Raw genomic sequence first — 7338 nt, 5'->3', positions numbered from 1 at the left:
TCCAAGTGAAGCTTATAATTCTATAGAAAACCTCTTTCTCTGGGCACCACACTATTTCCTAAATGAGCTGAAACAGTAGGCCTAGAATCTAAAGCTGATGATGCAGCTTGATCATAATGCATTGGTTGGAATTCGCCTGCAAGTGCCCTGCTTGAGAAATGAAGGTGTGACTGATTTTAAGCCACAGGTTTTGAAAGCATGGATGGGTTTCCCATGGCTGGATAGCTTGGTTCCTGAATAGTTGGTTTTTCTTGATGAGAACTTTGTTTATTTAGCTGCATAAACAATGTAGGTCTAACAGCTGTCTCCTGAACGCTGCTTGAGGCAATGGGGCACACACCTGACCCTGCTGTGCAGGTGCTCTGCGTGCTTCCAAAGGGCCGAGTCTCCTCTCTCCAATGTGCAAGACAGGACTCTGCCAGGAGGCGAGTTTTGCTGGGGTAATGCCCACTCGATTCCTTGTGCCTGTGGGCCTTGAGCTGTGAGAGGTGTAGTTCCTCACCCCTCTGCTCAGCATCATTCACACTCTCCCTTCCTCAGTCCTGGGAAAGGGCTTGTGTTTGTGACTGTTTCCTGTGTTTGGAGTGCTGTGGTTTGAATGTGTCCCCAGAGTTTTGGTTTTGGAAACTTAACTGCAAATTCATATGTTCATAGTAGTCAGAGTGGGGACTTTAGGAAGTGGTCAGGGTCAAGTGGGGTCGTGACAGTGGGCCCCACAATGGCATCTGTGGCTTTATGGGAAGAGGAGGGCTCTGGGCTCACACACTTACTGGGTCTCACATGTTATAATGCAGCAAGAAGGCCCTAACCAGCACCAGTGCCAGGGGTTGAACTTCCCAGTCTTCAAACCATGAGTCAAATAAATGTATTTTCTTTATAAATTATCTGCTGTCAGTTATTCTGTTATAGCAAAAGAAGTAGTTTTCAGAAGAAAAGGGATAAGCACCTAGTTCTTGCTTTAGAGACTAGGAGACTGGAAAACGCAATGAATTTTTATCAAACCAACAATGACATAAGAGCAGTTGCTATATAGATTTTCAAATTTCAGAAAAGACTCAGGGTAAGAACTGAAGCATCTTACCAGTGAGATGGTGGGGGACAGTGGCTGGCACAGAAGCACCAAAAAGATTGGCTGTTTGAGGAGCTACACAGAGTTTGGTCTCCCTGGAGATAAAGTGACATAGGAAAATAGCAAGAGAGAAAGTTGGAGAGATGGAAACGGCCACATTACAAGTAGATTTGTGTGTTATAACAACAAACTACCTCCTTAATTTGTAGGTGATTTTTATGAGCTGAATTGTGATTCTCCCAAATTCCTGTGTTGAAGTCCTAACTTTGAGTATCTCACAATATGACTGTATGTAGGTAAGGGTATTTAGAGAGGTGATGTTTCTCTTTTAAGAAGAGGAAATTTGGGCACCCAAAGACCCCAAGGATATGTGCACCTAGAGAGTGAAGACACAGAGCAAAGGTGGCCATCAGCAAGACAAGAAAAAAAACCCTCAGAAGAAACCAGGCCTGCCAACACTTAGAAAATGAAGAATCATAAATATATATATTTGCCTTACTTGCATAAAGAACTGCTGAAAATATATGCAGATCGTGGGTAGGACAGATTTTTCACTGTAAACTTTTATATTGTCCTTATTTTTAAAACACATGACTGTGTTGCCAAGCATACAGTAGGTTTGTATACATAAACTACAAGTCACACGGTGATGGACAAAGAGATGCACCCCACACCCCCCGTCCTGGCATGTGTAGTTGGCCCTCCCTGTGTGTGGATTCAAACAACTGTGGGTGGAAAACATTCAGGGAAAAAATTCCATCTATACTGAACATGTACATACTTTTTTCTTATCACTGTTCCCTAAATGATACAATATTTACATTGCATTACATTGTATTAAATAATCTAGAGATGATTTAAAGTATATGGGAGGGCCAGGGATTTAGATCAGTGGTGCCATGCCTGCCTTGTAAGTGCAAGGTCCTGAGTTTGATCCCTGGTACTGAAAAAAAAGAAAGTATATGGGAGAATGTGTGAAGTTATATGCAAATACTGTACCATTTTATATAAAGGATTTGAGCATCCATGGATTTCACTATCCACAGTGTGTGTGGAGCCAATCCTGGGTGGGCTTCGTGGGGCAACTGTCCTGCCCAGCTGTGGAGAATACAGTCTGCACAGGGCCTCCAGCTGCTAGCTGGGTGTGCTTCAGGTGTGAAAAGCCACCTTGTTAAGGTCCTGCCCTTCCCAAGGCAGCTTGCATCTGGAGACTGAGTGAAGCAAGAGCAGAAAGGCTGGGACATTTTAATCTTATAAAGAGCAACTTTGAAGGGCAGTTTTAGCTCCTGAGCTCCCAGTCTGGTTGACTGGGTTCTTTGTTGAGGCTGCGTCTGGTTTCCATTTTTCTTCCTCTGACTGATTTTGCTTCCTTCCACAACTTTCTACAGCATTTACCCTTAAAATCATCTCAAAAGTCTGAATTCTAAATCCATGTCCATTTCTGGAAAAGAGAAAAAAACACATATTCATAAATGTCATAAAGATAAATGTCAGCGCATATTATACTTAATGGTAAAATCAAGACATTTACATGTAAGGAATAATTTAAATAACAGAAAATTATTTGTGTCCATTGGTCTAGAGTCTGATGATAACCTTTTAAAGTAACAATTCTATCAGCAGCACTTATAATGAGTTTGACTTTTCCTCCTTACAAATAAATTATCTTCCATTCTTAAACTTCATCCCTCTAATTCACTATTTTGAGTTTTTGATCCTGGACAGTTGCTTACCCTGCTACAACATCCTCAGTGCATTGGCTAGAATCGAGGGGAGACTGCAGGACAGAAGGAATAAGTGCCGTAAAACTCCAAGTGGTGGTGCTCCCAAGGAAACTCCAGATGGAGACTTCCTCTGTCCAGAGGCCTGTTGGACACCCTCCCTGCTGCAGACTTCTCCCCAACAACCACCCCACTCATCTTGAAGAAGCCAGTTCAGTTGTTGCCCTTTCCCCAACCACAGTCAGGTGCACGGACATCTCAGGGTGGGAAATGTAGGGATGGAGGTCTGTGGGAAGGGAAAGAATAGGGCAAGGGCCTTGTTAGGCCTTGTTAGAGAAATTAGTAGAAAATCTTACTAAAAGTAGTTTTTGTCTCTGCAGTTAGCTTCACTGGCTAATGCCAGATGTAGAAAGGCACCAGAAGCACAAAGGGCATAAGAATTTACAACAAAGGAAGGAATGCTGTCTAATGGAGAGAGTGACCAGAGGAAAAGCTGAAAGGAAGAGCACGGAGGAAGCCAGATGCACAGAAACCAGGCTAACTGCCCCTCCCCAACCTCCAGTGAAATGCAAAGGAGACTAGGGGCTACCTAACTCAAAAGAAAACTCTTATTTACTATATAAATATGCATTTATGTGTATACATATGCATTTATTATTACACTAGATACACATCCCCCTACTTACTAACTCTAAGCTGCCTTTTCTATAAGACTCTTGATCAACCTATAAATCCCAAAGACAAGGACAAAAAGACAGGAAGGAATCAAACAAGGATCACCAAAAGAAAAGTGCACCTGGGGTTGTCCCAAGATAGCTCAGGAAGCCAATCAGATTGTGACAATTCCAAGTATCTTCCTAGAAGGAAGGGTCCCTAATTCTGATAGAACAAACTAGGGACAAAGGCTCACAGGTATCCATCTTTTCCCAGACTCCCTGCCTTCTCTCTGGGGCAGCTTGTTTCTGTCTTCTGCCTTTTCCTCCTTACAAATAAATTGTCTTTCTTTCTTAAAAAAATAAAGAAAGTGAAATACACTAGGAGGCTGAGGCAGTAGGATCACAAGTTTAAGCCTCGCCTGGGTAACTTAGTAAGACCCTGCCTCAAAATTAAAAAAACAAAAAACACAAAACACAAAACTTTTTTGACATGGGGTCTTACTATTTAGTTAAGGGTGTCCATGAACTCATTGTGCAGCTCATGCTAGCCTTGAACTCACAGTGATCCTCCTGCTTCAGCCTCCCAAATGCTTGGATTACAGGTGTGGACCACTACATGTGGCTTCAAAAATTTTTTAAAAATTTACAAGGACGGGATTTTAGCTCAGTTCAGGGCCTTGGGTTCAATCCTTGTACTGAGGGAAAAGGTGATGACCCAGAAGCAGAAGTGTAAGTCTATATGTTATCCTATCATGTAAAACAAAAATAGCAAAGAAATGAAAACAAAAAGTGCAAAGAGTTGGAAAATAGAGAAAATGTTTTTAATGGCAACACAATTTATATAACATAAAATTAACCATTTTAAGATGTATATATTTTAAGGTATATTTTTTAAGGTATATACATTTTAAGGTATGTACAGTTCAGTGGCATTTAGAACATTTATGATGAGACCTACCATCACCTTTCTATAGTTTCCAAGCATTTTCATCACCCAGAAGAACACCTTGTAAAATACTTTCTAAAATTAACTAGAAGGCCCAACATCTGACTAATAGGAGTTGCAGAAAAAGATAACAGAGAAAATGATGAGAAAGAATCATCAAAGAAATGTTCAAGACAAACTGCCAGAATTGATAGATGATCTTGAATCTCCTAATTGAAAAGACACACTATGCCTTTTTCACAGTGCACTCAACAAAGTGTGAGAGAAGATTCTTCTGGATAGATATATCAAGATAAAGTATCAGAATATCAGGGATAAATCAAAAAAGAAAACACAAGTTATATGCAACTAATTGAGTATCACAGTAACCTCACATTTAATAGCAATTCAGTATCAGTGAAGTTATACATTTAAAATCATAATTAGAGCTGGAGGTGGAGCTCAGTAGTGGAGTACTTGCCTAGCATATGTTAGTCTCTGGGTTTGATCTCCAGCACTGCAAAAAATAAAAGAATGTGTAATAGTTAAGTGATTGTGTCAACTTGAGTAAGAAATGCCCAACTACATTGGATTAGCACAGTTCTGGGTGTGGCTGAAGGGATTTACTGAAGACAGAAGACCCCCCCTGGGTGTAAGTGGCACCAACCAATAGGGAAATGAAGAAGAAAGGCTACTTCTGTTTCTTCAGAGGATCCAGTCTTTACCTTCACCTTGGATGTGATCTTCTGGTTTCCAGCTCAGACCCTTCAGCCTCCTGATACCAGCTTGTACTGGACACTACAGTGAGTGCCAGGCTTTTGACCTTTGACTGTATCCTTTGGTTCTCCAGCACAAAGGTAGCCCTTTTGCACTCTTCTGCACCTAGAATCCTGTTTATAGCTAAATTATTAATCACCATGAGAAATAAATGTGTGACATTTTCAGAATTCAAGGCTTCAAAATTTTACTCTTCATCTTTTCCCTCATAGGAAGCTAGAGAGAATGTAAACTGAGGAAAAAATGGGAAAAAAATCTGTCAGAGGAAAGCAGTGAAGAGCTTTTGGTGATGATAGAAGGAGGAGGAAAGAATAGGAGGCCCCAGAATGACATTGTACAGCTGCACCTGATAGAATGAAAAAACAGACAAGAGGTTCAGGAGGAATTTCTTAATGTAACTCATAGGTTACTTGATGTTTTAGTGTCTAGACATTTTAACAAAGAATTTCAGTTTTCCTTGAAAGTTTGAGAATAAAAGTAATGGGCACATAGAAGACTAGACAAATGAGGCAAATCATTAACTCTAGCAAAAAAAAATTGCATACAAATAAAAATGTTACTATATTACACAGGTGGATCATCAGTGAAATAATGTTAACATAATCATAAAAATATAAACATTAAATATTGATTGATTTAATGGCAAATAGCAATTACATGAAAAGACCATGAGGACTGGAGATATGAGAGATTAAATTCTAATCCATATTTTAAAATTGAAAAACTATACATAGAATCTAAAATGTTTAAAAATATCAAAAGATACTAATATGACCAATTTAGAATTAGAAAGATAAATACTAAGGGTAGGGAAAGAACCTAACAGACTTCAAAGAGGTTTCCACTAAAGATCTGGAATCAGAACTGTGAGGAGATATTTCAAAAGACTGCTGGTTTTTGTTTGCTTATCTCATTATTAAAATCCTGTAGTATTATCTGATTATTTAAACTATTTACCCATGATATTAAGCATTTTATTCAGTAATTAGTTGGTGAAGATAATAAATGTTACATAGAATATTAATGTAAATAACTGCCTTAATCAAATAGTTTTGTTTTGGTTTTTTTGAGACAAGGTCTCAGCACGTAGTTCAGGCTGACCTTGAATTCACTATGTTGCCAAAGTTGCCCACAAACTTGTGGCAATTCTCCTGCCTCAGCCTTCTGAGTGCTAGGATTACAGGCATATGCCACCATACCTGGCTCAAATAGGTATTTATGACTCAGAAAGAAATTTCCAATTGGAGCTTGTATACAGATTCAGTATTTAGTCTGAAGCAATTTAGATGAAAGTGAATATGGTATGTTCAAAAAAGCAATGATTTAAAATGTGGTTCAAACATTGGTGATACAAACATTAATGCTGTAGATGGCTGTGAATAGTTTGAATAAAGTTGTCCAGTATATGTGATTAGGAAATATCATAACTTGGGTCTGGTATGTCCCTCAGTCTCATGTATTGAAGTTGTCCCAATTTGGTGGCATTTCTGGGAGATAGTGAAACTTTAGGAATTGAGGCCTCATTGGAAGAGGTGGGTCACGGGTGGATGCCTTTGAAGGGTAGATTTTTTTTGTGGCCCTGAACCACTTCCAATTACCATGAGTGAGCAGCTCTGTTCTATTATACCACATCCACCATGATGCTCTGCCTCACTGCATGCTCAGAAATAATGGAGCCCAGTGACCATGGACTGAAACCTCTGAAATTATAAACTGAAATAAATCTTTCCTCCTGTGTTTTTCCCAGGTATTTTGTCACAGTAACAAAAAGTTGACTAACACAGGGAAACATCCTGAAGCAATATTAGATAACATGAATTCAAAAATATGCATGTGAATAAATCATATTCAGTGTTCCTAAAATATTACATATTCAATTTGGCAAAAAAAACCAAAAGAGCAGCTGGACATGGTAGCACACACCTGTAGTCTCAGCACTCAGGAGGCTGAAGCAGGAGGATTGCTGCAAATTCGAGGCCAGCCTGGGCTACACAGTCAGTTCAAGATCAGCCTGAACTACATAGTGAGACCCTGTCTCAAAAAACAAAAACAAAAACAAAACAAAAGAGCAAGAACTATTTTTACATCTTCTCATTAAGAAAATAAATGATTGATTTAAATTTGAGGTCACTTTATATTTTGGCAACTTTGGTTGTTTTTTTCCAGCATTGTTCTCTGAAACAACTAATA

The 7338-nt window shown here is 39.2% G+C and overlaps 1 pseudogene across 1 annotated transcript in view; it reads right to left on the bottom strand.

The window, feature by feature from the left end:
* Positions 1-2044: 2044 nt before the first annotated feature.
* The window catches only part of LOC147825890 (uncharacterized), a 46377-nt pseudogene continuing 41083 nt past the window's right edge, over positions 2045-7338 (bottom strand). Inside the window, exon 4 of the transcript XR_015439964.1 lies at positions 2045-2510. The product of XR_015439964.1 is annotated as an uncharacterized LOC147825890 (transcript). The remainder of the gene's footprint in view (positions 2511-7338) is intronic.

Source organism: Heterocephalus glaber, unplaced genomic scaffold (genome assembly GCF_053883595.1).
Source record: "Heterocephalus glaber isolate CG9 unplaced genomic scaffold, H.glaber_assembly_v1.0 deba00001481, whole genome shotgun sequence".
Lineage (NCBI taxonomy): Eukaryota > Metazoa > Chordata > Mammalia > Rodentia > Bathyergidae > Heterocephalus > Heterocephalus glaber.
This window is presented reverse-complemented; position numbering and strand designations above follow the sequence as displayed.